Here is a 14916-nt window from a genome sequence, read left to right as displayed (position 1 = left end):
TCTAAGATCATGCTATTTAAGTATTCTATTTCTTTTTCATCTCCTATTTAGCAAATATTCACCCATTTCATTTAGATTGTTATTTTCGTGGCATATAATTGAGTGAATAGCTCTGAATGAGCTGATTGTGAATTTGTCTTTTTTAATTTTTAATACTAATAGTTTTAATTTTTATTAAAAAATCAACTAATGGCTTATCTATTTTATTAGATTATTTAAATAGCTCCTTGTTTTATGTCCTATCTTAATTTTGATTATCACTTTCAAATTTTTCTTAATCTCTGCTTTGCAGAATTTTTATTTTGCTGTTTAATTTAGGATTTTTCATTTGTAGGTTTTCTATTTTTTAAGTTGTATGCACAATATATTGTCTATATTTTATTCCTGAAAGAGTTTACAAACATGAACATATCTACCAAATTTGATCTGTTGTCTTATTTTGTCATTATCTCCAATGATATTGCTCCTATAATTTATTCTTTGTCCTACTCATTCCTTAGGATTAAATAAGCCTGTCAGTCAATAAGCATTTTTTAAAGTCCTACTAAGTATAAGACCCTGATTTAAATGCTAGGAAAACAAAGAAAGGTAAAAGATAGTCTTTGTCCTTAAGGAGCTTAATGGGGGAATTTAATAAGTGAACAGATGTGTACAAATCAGCTGTATATTGGATAAATAGGAAGTTACAGAGGGAAAGCACTAAAATTGGGAAAGATTTCCTGTAGTAGAGGGAATTTTATTTGGAACCTGAAGGAAACCAGGAAAGGTAGGAGGTGGAGATGATGAGAGAGAATATTCCAGACATGGGAGACAGTCAGGAAAAATACATGGGAGCCAAGAGACAGAGTGTCTTATTTGTGGAGTAGCCAAGAAGCCAGTGTCATTTCGTTGACTAATATATTGACATATGGGGGGCATAAAGTATAAGAAAACTGGAAAGGTAATAGGGGTCTAGGTTATAAAGGGCTTTAAGTGGTGAATTTAGGATGTTTTATTTGGTCCTGGAGATAGGTGATAGGGAACTATTGGTATTTTTTTTTTTTAAATAGAGAGATATGATTGTACATAGGCTTTAAGAAAATCACTTTGGCAGCTGAGGATGGATTGGAGTGGGGATAGACTTGTGGCAGGTAAACCAATCAGTAAACTATTTCAATAGTGTAAGTGTGAAATGATGAGAGCCTGTGTTGGGCTTGTGACAGTATCAGAGGAGAGAAGGGAGGGTATTTGAGAGATACTGCAAAGGTCATATTGCCAGATTTTGGCAATCGATTGGAAATGAGGGTAGGTTATGTGTGAGAGATAGTGAAGCTTTGAGGATGACATCTAGGTTGCAAGCCTGGGTTATTAGGAGGGTCCTGGTAGCTTCATCAGTAACAGGAAAGTTGGGAATGGTGGAAGGCTTAGGGGCTTTAGGTTTGTTTTTGCTGGGTTTAAAAATGTCTACTAGATATTCAGATGGTGATGTCTAAAAGGCAGTTGGATATCTAAGATTGGATATCAGGAGAGAAGTTTGGACTTGGATCAGTAACTTTGAGAATCATCTGCATGCAGATGTAATTAACAGAGCCCTTTGGGACACATATAGTTAGTGGAAGCAACCTGGATGAAGATCCAGTGAAGGAGACTGAATATAAAGGGTTAAATAAGAGAATGAGGAAAGAATGATGTCCTGAAAACCTCAAGAGATGATAGTATTAAGTAGAGAAAGATGATTAGCAGTGAGAAAGATTGGAGAGAAACTAAAAAGAATGAGGACTGAGAAAAATTGGGATACATGATTAGGAGATCTTTGGTCGTTTTGGAGAGAGCAGTTGTAGTCAAAAAACAGTGAAGCCAAAAATCTTATTTTCAAGGGTTAAAAATGAGAGAATAAGGAGAAAAGTAGAAGTTTGTTGTGGGTGGTATTTTCAAGTTTTGCCTTGAAAGGCAAAAGAAATATCAAGTAACTAATGGAAATATAAGGATCAAATCAAAATTTTTTGAATATGGGGAGAAGTAGGCAGTAGCAAAGAGCCAGTAGACAGAGAGATATCAAGGACAAATCAGAGTGGGGAGACAGAAAGGACAATCTTTTAGGGGAGAAAGCAAGGAATGAAATCATTTGTGCAAATGGAAGCATTTACCTTGGTGAAGAGTAGCATCTCTTCTTCATTTAAGACAAAAGTGGAGGAGTTCAGTGGTACAAGGCATCTGAATGATATGAGATGAAGGGAGAAGATAAGAGAGTTCTTAGTGAATGGCCTTAATTTTTTTGTCTAAAATATTTTTAAAATTTATGATGAAATTATGTAGTTTGCACTTAATTTTTAATCTTTTCTTCAGAGAATATTAAATGTATTTTTATTGAATCAGAGTCAGTAAAATATGCATGTAACATCTCTACTTTTTTTGCACTTGTGAGATTTTTCTTTTCTAATATACTATCAATTTTTGTAAAGATGGATTATACATTATACTCCTTTCTATTCTCATTTGTCATTCTCCAGAAGTTATTTTTTCCCGCTGTTCTACACTTCAATGTACTTCATTCTTTTTTATTTATGTTTTTTTTTAATTTGTGTTTTGGTTAGATTTATCTAGATTTATCTGAGTGAGGAAGTTGAAGTGCCTCCCTATAATAATTTTACTATTTCCTTCTATGTCATTTAACTTTTCCTTTAAGATTTTAGATGCTTTTGCCATATGTAATTTATATGATGTGAGATTATTATGTGTGAGAGATAAATTCAATGCCTATGGTTCCTTTCAGCAAAATATAATTTCTCTGTTTATCTCTATAAATTAGGTCTATTTTTGCTCTTACTTTGATTGAAATCATGATTGCTATCCTTGCTTTTTTTTATCTTCAGCTGCAACTTTCCAGTACCTTATTTTAACTCTGTATCTAGTTTTTTGTTTCACATGTGTTTCTTGTAATCAACATTTTTATTGGATTCTCATTTCTATTCCTTTCTGTTTTTATCTTCTATTTTATGATTGGGTAACAATTATGATTGTTAATTGTGTATTTTTCTTCATCTCATTCTCTTATATTTTTTCTTTTCTTTGTCTTCTACTCTCTTTTCAAAGAATTTATTTCCTGACTAATCTCTCCCTTTAGATGGATGCAATAGCAATATGCCTTCATCTGGAGTCAGGAAGACCTGAGTTCAAATCAGCCTGTTCACCCTGGTCAAGTCAGTTACCTTCTGTCATTCTCAATTTCCTCAATTGTAGAATGGAATTACCTACTTCATAGGATTGTCATCCTTTATTGGGAGAAAAATCATATCCTTGAGGAAAAAAATAAAATATTAGAGATAGCAAAATTATGTAGGAACATAAGATAACTTTTTTTTTTTTAAATTGAAGGTAGTAGTCTTTGGTCTTTGTTTTAACTCCATAGTTCTTTCTCTGGATACAGATGACATTCTCCATCACAGGTACCCTAAAATTGTCCCTGATTATTGCAATAAATGAGCAAGTCCTCCATGTTGTTGTTAAAGAATACAACTTTCTGGTTCTGTTCATCTCATTCAGCATCAACTCATGAAAATTTTTCTAGGCTTCTCTGAAATCTCATCCCTCCTGATTTTTTTTTAGGTTTTTTTGTAAGGCAAATGGGGTTAAGTGGCTTGCCCAAGGCCACACAGCTAGGGAATTATTAAGTGTCTGAGACTGGATTTGAACCCAGGTATTCCTGACTCCAGAGCTGGTGATTTATCCACTACGCCACCTAGCCACCCCCCCTCCTGATTTCTTATAGAACAATAGTGTTCCATCATATACATATACCATAATTTGTTCAGTCATTCCCCAATTGATGGGCATCCCCTTGATTTCAATTTCTTTGCCTCCACAAAGAGAGCTACTATGAATATTTTTGAACATGTGGGGTTTTTATCCCTTTTCATGTTCTCTTCAGGATACAGACCCAGTAGTGGTATTGCTGGATCGAAGGGTATGCACATTTTTATTGCCCTTTGGGCATAATTCCAAATTGCTCTCTAGCAAGGTTGGATCAGTTTACAATTCCACCAACAATGCATTAATGACCCAGATTTCTCACATCCCTTGCAGCACTTGATCATTATCCTTTTTGGTCATGGCCAATTGGAAAGGCCTGAGGTGGTATCCCAGGGATGCTTTAATTTGCATTTCTCTAATAAGTAATGATTTAGAACAGTTTTTCATATGACCACAGATAGCTTTGATTTCCTCATCTGAAAATTGCCTTTGCATATCCTCTGTCCATTTGTCAATTGGGGAATGGTTTTTTAAAATATAAATTTGACTCAGTTCTCTATATATTTTAGAAATGAGTCCTTTGTCAGAGAAGCTAGTTGTAAAAATTGTTTCCTAATTTACTTCCTTTTTTTTTGATCTTGGTTAGAATGATTTTGTTTGTGCAAAAGCTTTTTAATGTAATCAAAATTATCTAGTATGTTTTTTATAATGCTCTTTATCTCTCCCTTGGTCATAAACTGCTCTCCTTTCCATAGAACTGACTAGTAAACTATTTATTCCTTGTTCTCCAAATTTGCTTATAATATTGTCTTTTATGTGTAAATCCTGTACCCATTTTGATCTTATCTTGGTATAGGGTGTGAGATGTTGGTGTAAACCAAGTTTCTGCCATACTATCTTCCAGTTTTCCCAGCAGTTTTTATTGAAGAGTGAGTTCTTATCCCAGATGCTGACTGATCCACCACTCTATTTCTTAGCCAGTACTTGACAGTTTTGATGACTCTTGCTTTATAATATAATTTTTAGATTTGGTAAGGTTAATTACCTTCTTTTGCATTTTTTTTATTAAATCCTTTGATATTCCTGACTTTTTGTTTCTCCATATGAATTTAGTTACAATTTTTTCTAGTTCACTAAAGTAATTTTTTGGAAGTTTAATTGGCAGGCACTAAATAAGTAGTTTAATTTAGGTAGAATTATAATTTTTATTATATTAGCTCAGCTTATCCACAAGAAGTTGATATTTGCCCAGTGATTTAGATATGATTTTATTTGTGTGAAGTGTTTTATAATTGTTTTCATAGAGTTTCTGAGTCTGCCTTGGCAGGTAAACTCCCAAGTATTTTATGTTGTTTGATTTTATTTTAAATGAGATTTCTCTTTCTAACTGGATCAAAGGGTATGCATATTTGTTGGTAATATATAGAAATGCTGAGGATTTATGTGGGTTTATTTTATATCCTGTGAGTTTGCTAAACTTGCTAATTATTTCCAGTAGTAGTTTTTTTAGATGACTTTTTTAGGCTTCTCTAGGTAGCCTATCATGTTATCTGAAAAGTGAGAGTTTTTTCTTTTTTCTTTTTTCCCCAATTCTAGTTCCCTTAATTTCTTTCTCTTCTCTTATTGCTGAAACTAACATTTTTAATACAATATTGAATAGTAGTGGTAATAACTGGTATTCTTGTTTCATCCCTGATCTTATTGGGAATACTTTTAGCTTATCTCCATTGCATAAAAATGCTTGTTGAGGGTTTCAAATAGATATTGCTTATCATTTTAAGGAACAATCCATTTATTCCTATGCTCTCTAGTGTTTTTAGTAGGAATGGATACTTGTCAAAGGCTTTTCCAGCATCTATTGAGAAGATAATATGATTTCTATTAGATTTGTTATTAATAGTCAATTATCCTGACAGTTTTCCTAATATTGAATGAACCCTGCATCCCTGAATTTTTGCATCTATATTCAATTGGGAAATTGGTCTATAATTTTCTTTCTCTGTTCTGATTCTTCCTGGTTTAGGTATCATCACCATGTTGGTGTCATAGAAGGAATTAGGCAAAATTCCATCTTCATCAATTTTTCCAAATAGTTTATATAGAATTGGAACCAATTGTTCCTTGAATGTTTAATAGAATTTACTTGTGAATCCATTTATTTGAGAATTTAATTTCCTCTTCACTTAACTTGGGCAATTTATGTTTTTGTAAATATTTATCCATTTCACTTATCCATATTATTAATTTCCTCCTCATTGTGGTGAGTTCACCTTTCTCATTTTTGATGCTAATAATTTGGTTTTTTCTTTTTTTTAAATCACATTAACCAAAATTTTATCTATTTTATTGGGTTTTTTTCACAAAGCCAACCCTTTATTTAGTAATTCAGTAATTTTCTTGTTTTTGATTTTATTAATTTCTCCTTTAATTTTTAGAATTTCTAATTTGGTATTTAATTTGTTCTTTCTTTAACATTTTTACTTGCATGATCTGTTCATTGATTTCCTCTTTCTCTATTTTATTCATGTAAGCATTTGGGGATATATAATAGATAACTGCTTTGGCTGTATCCCATTAGTTTTGATATGTCGTTTCATTGTCATTGTTTTGGATGAAATCACTAATTCTTTCTATAATTTGTTGTTTGATCCATTCATTCTTTAAAATGAGATTATTTATTTTCCAATTAGTTTTGGGTTTATCTCTCTATGGCCCATTATTGCATGTGATTTTTATTGAATTATAGTCTGAAAAGGAGGTATTCATTATTTCTGCTTTCTGCATTTGATTATGAGGTCTTTATTTTTTAGTAGATGGCCAGTTTTTGTGTAGGTGCCATGTACTGCAGAACAAAAGGTATATTCCTTTCTATTGCTGTTCAGTTTTCTCCAAAGGTCTATCATGTCTAAGTTTTCTAATATTCTATTTACCTTCTTAATTTCCTTCTTGTTTATTTTATAGTTACAGTTATCTAATTCTTTTTTTAGGGTTTTTTTTTTTTTGCAAATATCAACTTCTTGTGGATAAGCTGAGCTAATATAATAAAAATTATAATTCTACCTAAATTAATTTTTTGCAAGGCAAATGGGGTTAAGTGGCTTGCCCAAGCTAGGTAATTATTAAATGTCTGAGACCGGATTTGAACCCAGGTACTTCTGACTCCAAGGCTGGTGCTTTATCCACTACACCACCTAGCCGCGCCTAGTTATATAATTCTTTGGGAGGTTGAAGTCTCCCATCAGTAGAGTTTTGCTCCCATCAGTCTAGGTCTTCATGTAACTCATTCAGCTTCTCCTCTAAGAATTTTGATGCTATACTACTTGGTGCATGCATATTTAGTTTTGAAATCACTTCATTTTTTTTTGTTCCCCCCCACTAGTTTATTTTTGGTAAAAGGCAGAAAAATCAGTTTTTGACAAGGAAAATCTGCTTCTTTATGACAAAATGAAGATCTGATTATATAAGTACATGTAAATGTGTGCATATATTAAAAAACACAAAAATAATGGAAAAATGGAGATAACAGCTTAAGTACTTGTAATTTTATGGAAGGTTTGCCGCCTAAATCAAGAAGCAGTGCACACACACCTATTTATGAAAACTAAAAGTGTATGAATAGCACAACAATACTGTGATATTGGAGATCATGAATACATTACCTGTACACAACTATTTATGTAATTATTAAACCTTTGGGACACTTAGTTTTATGACCAATAAGACATCATTAAGTCTTTAAAACCTCCCCTTCCTCCTTTAAGAAGAAGGTATTTCTTTACACTAATTTTTTCCATCTAATAGAGTAATAGAAACAGAATCCACAAGGTGCTTTAAATGATGAGACCTCAAGTGCTGGTTTTTTCTTTCTTGAATTTTTGGATAGTAAACAGTTCATGGAGACCACACAAAAATACTACGACATATGAGCTGTTATCTTAAAGTCTGTTGACAGGACTAAATATTTAGTCCACTGGAACTAGGATGTGAAGATCTTATGACATGCTTGAGCAACACACTGAAGGGGATCCCATCTGAGTTAATATTTTGTCCAACCATTGTAGGGGTCCGTTCAGATGAAGTTCAATCCAGCAAGGGGTGCTTGTTACCGTCTGCCTTCTGTATTCTGCTCCCCAACCTTTGACAAAACTCATTCTTATGATGCACATTCTAGTTAGCTGGTACACGGCTTCAAAACCCTGATTCACAGATTGAGCCAAAAGAGCAACAAATTCCTGGTTATTGAAGATCTTTCGATTACAGCCTGGTGGAATTTTGCAAACCATTGCAGGGTGCCAGCCATATCTCTGATTACAATTTGGACTCTGAACAAAGATTGCACTATCACTTAGGCACTCAGCAAAAACTTCTCCACCAATATAATACAAGCGCACTCCTCTTCCTATATACTGTCTTGTCATTTCCACTGTAGCATTTCGGTTAACGTTGGAGAGCAAACCTAAGCAAAATCTCTCTGAATTTGATGGATCTGTAAATCCATCTATAGTCAGTGAAGGTTGTAATGCATGGAAGGTTTCTCCAACCCTCTGATTTAGCTCATAATATGCTATTGAACACTAAAAGGCAGGCTCTGAGTAAGTAACTGGCTGCAAATCCAAGCTATGATTAACTGGAGAAAGAGTGCTAGGAGAGAGTTCTGCTGGAGATCCTGTATCCATACTTTGGTTTAATTGTTGATCACTTGTTTCTCCATCTTCACTGATATACCCAGGGGGTGGTGTTTCTGGTGTATATAATTACTCTGGGGCTCAATTCCTGCTGAGAAATTAGTGTTTTCTGGAATGCAATGGGTGTAGTCATCCAGTGGGGGTAGTTCTGTTAGAATCTCAGTATGCCGTGGCACTAGCACAGGAGGCAAAACTGGAGTCTCCACTTGCTGGTAATGGTATGGATTTACACAAACTTCATCCTTTTTAAGATTAAAAGCATATTCACAGTTTTCAATTGCTTGAAGTTCATGGTGACTGTGAAGATCTGGCCAGCGCCATAAGCAGCAGTAAATAACATGTGGCAATCCTTTTCAATGAGATATCTGTAGATGACCATCAAGAGACCTGGTTTGTTCAGAGAAGTTGTAAAGGCCTGTTGTATCCCACTGATCTATCGTATTTGGTGTACTCAGTCCCCAAATTTCAGAGCAAGTGCTTGGTATGGTTACACATTTCATATTACAGTTCTGAGTGGTGATGGCTTTTTCAAGTTCATCTAGTCTTCCAGTTTTCTTTAGCTTCTTCACCAAACTTTTAACTGCTTTCTCACACCATTTTTCTTCCTGTCCATTTTGTTCTCCATCACGTGCTCCTCCAGAACCACTTGCAGATTTCTTCCATCCCAACAGCCTCTTCACAACTGGAGGAGTGAATGGTAAGATAGATGACATGTTCTTACCACAGACAGCAACAGTTCACAGAAACAAAGTGACCTTCTTTTTCCAACCAATGTTGTGGTCCCGTCCAGGGCGCCTCCGCCCCTCCCCCCACTCAGCATCCCCCTTGCGGCCACGAGGCGGGGATTTAACCCAACCTGTGGGAGCAAGGGCTAGCAGGGCTCAAGGGAGGGCTGCAGGGCTGGACCCCATTCCCCCGGGCCACTTCATTGTTTATGGTACCTTTTAGGAGGATATAGATTTCTTCCTTATCTCTTTTAATGAGATCTATTTTTGCAGCTGCTTTGTCTGAGATAAGGATTGCACCCCCTGACTTTTCCAATTTAACTGAAGCATGATATTTTCTGCTCCAGCCTTTTGACTTAACTCTGTATGTAGCTCTCTGCTTCAAATGCGTTTCTTGAAGGCATCATATTATAGGATTCTGGTTTTTAATCTACTCTGCTATCTGCTTACATTTTATGGGAGAGTTCATCCCATTCACATTCAAAGTTATAATTACTAAGTCTTTATTGCCCTCCATGATCTTCCCTCCATTTGTATTTTCCCCTTTTTTTCACCTTATGCCTATTCCCCAGTATTTTGCTGAATACCACCTCCTTCAGTGTGCTTGCCCCCTTCTATCCATACCCCTCCCTTTTCCCCCCTTTTCCTTTGCCCCTTCTATTTAACTTATCGTTTCATCATGGAAAAGTTGTCTCCTATTTTGTTAAATATCCATAGTTTGGCCAGGAAGAGAAGGCTCAGTTTTGCTGGATAGTGAATTCTTGGCTGCATTCTAAGCTCCCTTGCTCTCTGGAATATCATATTCCATGTCCTTTGATCCCTTCATGCTGATGCAGCTAGGTCTTGTGTAATCCTGACTGTGACTTCTTGGCATTTGAATAGTTTCTTTCTGACTGCTTGCAGGATTTTCTCCTTGATCTGATAGTTCTGAAGTTTGGCCACAATATTCCTTGGTGTTTTCATTTTGGGATCCCTTTCAGGAGGGGATTGATGTATTCTTTCTCTTTCTTTTTTAAAACATTTTATTTATTTAAGGCATTAGGGTTAAGTGACTTGCCCAAAGTCACACAGCTAGGTATTTATTAAGTGTCTGAGTCTGAATTTGAATGCAGGTCCTCCTGACTCTAGGGTTGGTGCTCAAGCCACCATTCCACCTAGTTGCTCCCAATGTATTCTTTCAGTGACAGTTTTGCTTTCTAGTTCCAGGATCTAGAGCACTTCTTCACTATATCTTAAAATATGTAGTCCAGGCTTTTTTTCTTTTCAAGGTTTCTTAAATTGTCTCTTCTGGATCTATTTTCCAGGTCTCCTGTTTTGCTGATGAGGTATTTTACATTTTCTTCTATTTTTCGTTTTTTTGCTTTAATTTTTTTAAAACAGATTCTTGGTGTCTCATGAAATCATTAGTTTCCACAGGTTCCTGTCATTTTTTTTTTAGAGAAGAGTTTTCTTCATTTTTGCATTTCTTTTTTTTACTTGGTCAATGTATTTTTTTTAGTTTTTTTTTTTTTTTTGCAAGGCAAACGGGGTTAAGTGGCTTGCCCAAGGCCACACAGGTAGGTAATTATTAAGTGTTTGAGACCGGATTTGAACCCAGGTACTCCTGACTCCAGGGCCGGTGCTTTATCCACTATGCCACCTAGCTGCCCCCACCCCCTTTTTTATGGTCAATGTATTTTCAAAGGATTTGTTTTCTTATTGTAAGATGTTAGTTTTCTCTTACATAATGTTAATTTTCTTTCTTTTTTTTTTTAAGTTTTTGCAAGGCAATGGGGTTAAGTGGCTTGCCCAAGGCCACACAGCTAGGTAATTATTAAATGTCTGAGGCTGGATTTGAACTCAGGTACTCCTGACTCTATCCACTGTGCCACCTAGCTGCCACATAATGTTAATTTTCTCTTGCATTTTTTTTCTCCATTTTTTCCAATTGATTTTTAAACTCCTTTCTGATCTCTTCCAAGAAATCTTTCTGGGCTGGAGACCAATTTATATTCTCCTCTGAACCTCTAGTCCTCTCTGAGTTCGTATCCTTGTATTCAAGGTAACATTCAGTGGATCCCCCCTGTTGTCCTGGCCTTTCTTCATTTGGGCCCTGTCCCTAGGATCATGTGTTGGAGGGGGTCTGATTCAAGAGTTAGTTTTGTGGGAAAAAAACCAATAAAAATAGATAAACCATTGATTACTTTGATGAAAAAAAAACAAATTACTAGTATCAAAAATGAGAAAAGTGAACTCATCACCAGTGAAAAAGGAAATTAAAGTAATAATTTGGAACTATTTTGCCAAACCGTATGCCAATAAATTTGATAATCTAAGTAAAATGGATATTGATATCCCTTGTCCACTTGAGAGCCTTGTCCACTTCAGGGGGTTACTCAGTAAGTCAGCCTGTAAGGGGATGCTAGAAGCTTTCTCTGGATTGTTTGTGATGTTGATTAGTGGCCCACTCCCTAGGCCTGTTGAGATGGGGTGGGGGGGTGGGGGAGACCACAGGATTTGTGCTGTCCTAGAACAATGTGTGCTGGCCCCTCAGGATAGAAAATTAATCTACTTAATCCACAATCAGCACTGGGGGAGATCTGTTATCAGGGGAGGGGCTGTTTGTTTTGGAGAAAATTAGATAGGAATAGCTGGGGACTCAGCTGGTAACAAAAGGATCTGCTGGAAACACAAGGATCTGCTGGAAATTTAGGGATCAGCTGAAAACACAGGGGCTTGTGACCTAGTCTTCCAGACCAGCTGGGCTGACTGGGCCACTGCTCTGGGTGTATTCCCCTGGCCTCACCCTGCCACTCTTGTACTAGGTCTCTGCTCACTGCTTCCAGCTTACTCACACTCCCATGACAGACCTTGCTGCTTCATATTCTCCTTGGTTTTTCTCTGGGTTCTGTGGATCCAAAATCTGTTAAGAGGCTTGGTTCATGTCAGTTCTGAGGGAAAGTCAGGAGAGCTTAAAACAGTTTTGGCTTCTCTCCATCATCTTGACCAGAAGTCCCCATCCTGCTTCTTGACTTTGAACATATGTTATGGTTGGGCTCAGTGCACTCCTGGACTGCATGTCTGAACTGAGTGTTTTTCCTTCTAAGTTCTAATATTACTCTAGGATATCAGGGATGCTCAGTCTGAGCAACTTCAAAATGTTAGATGTGATCCAGGGCAAAATCTGATTATCCTACCTCTCTTCTCTCCTATGCTCAGATTTGAGGTTGAGCAAGACTTCTCTATCATCTCTTTCATGGTTGGAAACTTAAGTAGATTGTCATTAGACTCAACCTCCTTTAACTCCTGGGAGATTTTTCAGGTTCATAGTGTCTGAATTGCAGGCTCTCCTTTGTGATTCTTGTCCTGTGACTCTCTTATAGGCTATAGCCTGAACTGAAGGTTAGAACTGTGTCCCTGTTCTGCTTCTGGGACCAGAACCACACAGTTGCTGTTTGTTTTTGAACTTATTCCTCCCTCAGTATAGAGTTAGGGTCTTCAATTACAGCTCCTCCTCTCTACCATCCCTAGGTTCCTAACAGCCCATGTGGATCTGTGATGTGGGACTGGGTAATCATGGCACCTGCTCCATCACTCTGCACTAGTTCAAGGACCCTATAAGAAGTCTTCCTGCTCAATCCTTCCTTCTCAGTTCTTTTTTCAGACTCTTGGATCTGGAATGTTCTACTACAAAGTGTGCTGCTGGTCAGACCCCACACTCATGTCCCTAGAACTCTCTGTCTCCCTTTGCCAATTTGGGCTGGAAAGTGTGATTTTTTTTTCCTTGAATTTACAATTATGATTAAGTCTGACATATTTTCTAGATTTTTGTAGAAAAGGAGCAGTGGGGATCCTGACTGCTTCTCTGCCATCTTTACTTTTCCCCTGTTTCATAATTTTTAAGGGAGTTTTCAGGCTCCCTTAGGGATTAAATAATTTGTAGAAGGTCACCAGCTAGAGACCTGATTTGAACCTAGAGTTTTCTGATACTGAGTCCAGAGTGCTATTCACCACATTGTCTATCTTATCTACATTGATAAATGAATATATAGTAATTTGAGGAATAAAAAGAAATTAGGGGGAGAGTCAAGATATTAAATAACTCATCTATCGACTTTCAGCCAGCTTCTACTATATTATGCTGTTTATAATCTACATTGCAGAATAGACCAGTTTTTCAATCCATTAAAATATTCTCTTTGAAATTTATAGCCATTTTTTAAAATCCCTGTAAGGCCAAAAGGAATTGCATTTATATTTTGTTATTAATCATATTTATAGTGGAGAGTCACAAGGGTGAGAGACTGGGGTGAGAAAGAGGACTTTTTTACTTTGAGCCATGTTATGGCAAATTTTAAAGATCACATTAATTTCGTTTCATATGTTGTTTTGTGTTTTTTAGGGTATCTTCTGTAAAATAAATCATCTTTATTTTACTTTGGTATGGAATTAAGTGTGTGAATTTTATCTTAATAACATTTTCACAACATTTCAAAAAGGTATCAAGTGGGTTTTAAAAAGCAGATTTTGTGTGAATATGTTTTTTCTTCAGGATTTTAGAAACCTTTTCTGAAATCCTGAAGTGGCATCTGTGAATCAACTCATCATAGGAAGTAATAAATTTAAAATTATAATATTGAATAATGGGTTAAAATAGCTGGAACAATAGCATATGCTTCTATTTGTTTCAGCATTTAATAAATCAATAAGCCTTCATCTAACCCAAGGATAGGGAACCCCCCCATAAGAAATAGCCTTTTGTTAAAGGATCCTATATTCCATGTGGAAAATAACATGTACACAGAGAAGCACATAACAGTAGGAATCTAATGATGTTAATTAAAAAAAGTGACATAGGACCATTTGAATAGACTAGGTGCAATAGCAGGAAACGATTATAGTAATCTGCTGTTTGATAAACCCAAAGAGTCCAGCTATTGGGATAATAACTCTCTCTTTGATAAAAACTGCTGGGAAAATTGGAAGTTAGTATGGAAGAAACTTAGATTAGACCAACACCTCACACCCTATACCAAGATAAGGTCCAAATGAATACAGGATTTAGACATAAAAAAAATACAAATTAGAAGATTAAGGACTAGTTTACCTGTCAGATCTTTGGAAAGGGAAGCAGTTTATGACCAAGGAAGAGATGGAGAACATCACTAAAAACAAACTAGATGATTTTGATTACATTAAATTAAAAAGCTTTTGCACTGACAAAACCATTGTAACCAAGATCAAAAGAAATATAATAAACTGGGAAACAATTTTTACAATTAGTATTTCTGACAAAGGACTCAATTCTAAAATATACAGAGAACTGAGTCAAATTTTAACAAAAAAAAAAGCGATTCCCCAGTGGACAAATGGTCAAAGGAAATGCAAAGGTAATTTGCAGATGAAGAGATCAAAGCAATCCATAGTCATATGAAAAATTGTTCTAAATCATTACTGATTAAAGAAATGCAAATTAAAGCATTTCTGAGGTGCCACCTCACACCTCTCAGACTGGCCAATATGACCAGAAAGGCTAATGATCATTGTTGGAAGGGTTGTGGGAAATCTGGGACATTATTACATTGTTGGTGGAGCTGTGAACTCATCTAACCTTTCTGGAGAGCAATTTGGAATTATACCCAAAGGGCAATAAAAATGTGCATAACCTTTGATCCAGCAATACCACTACTGGGTATATACCCTGAAGAGATGATGGAAAAGGGTAAAAACATCACTTGTACAAAAATATTCATAGCAACCCTGTTTGTGTTGGCAAAGAAATGGAAATCAAGTAAATG

General features: G+C 35.9%; 1 protein-coding gene and 1 pseudogene across 3 annotated transcripts in view; one reads left to right on the top strand and one right to left on the bottom strand.

The window, feature by feature from the left end:
• SH3BGR (SH3 domain binding glutamate rich protein) overlaps nucleotides 1–14916 on the top strand; it is a 102921-nt gene that overhangs the window by 21726 nt on the left and 66279 nt on the right. The window lies entirely within an intron of this gene.
• On the bottom strand, nucleotides 7638–9178 carry LOC141520404 (mothers against decapentaplegic homolog 2 pseudogene; annotated as a pseudogene).

This window comes from Macrotis lagotis, chromosome 1 (genome assembly GCF_037893015.1).
Source record: "Macrotis lagotis isolate mMagLag1 chromosome 1, bilby.v1.9.chrom.fasta, whole genome shotgun sequence".
Lineage (NCBI taxonomy): Eukaryota > Metazoa > Chordata > Mammalia > Peramelemorphia > Peramelidae > Macrotis > Macrotis lagotis.
The sequence above is the reverse complement of the archived record's forward strand: the minus strand, read 5'-3'. Positions and strand labels throughout refer to the sequence as shown.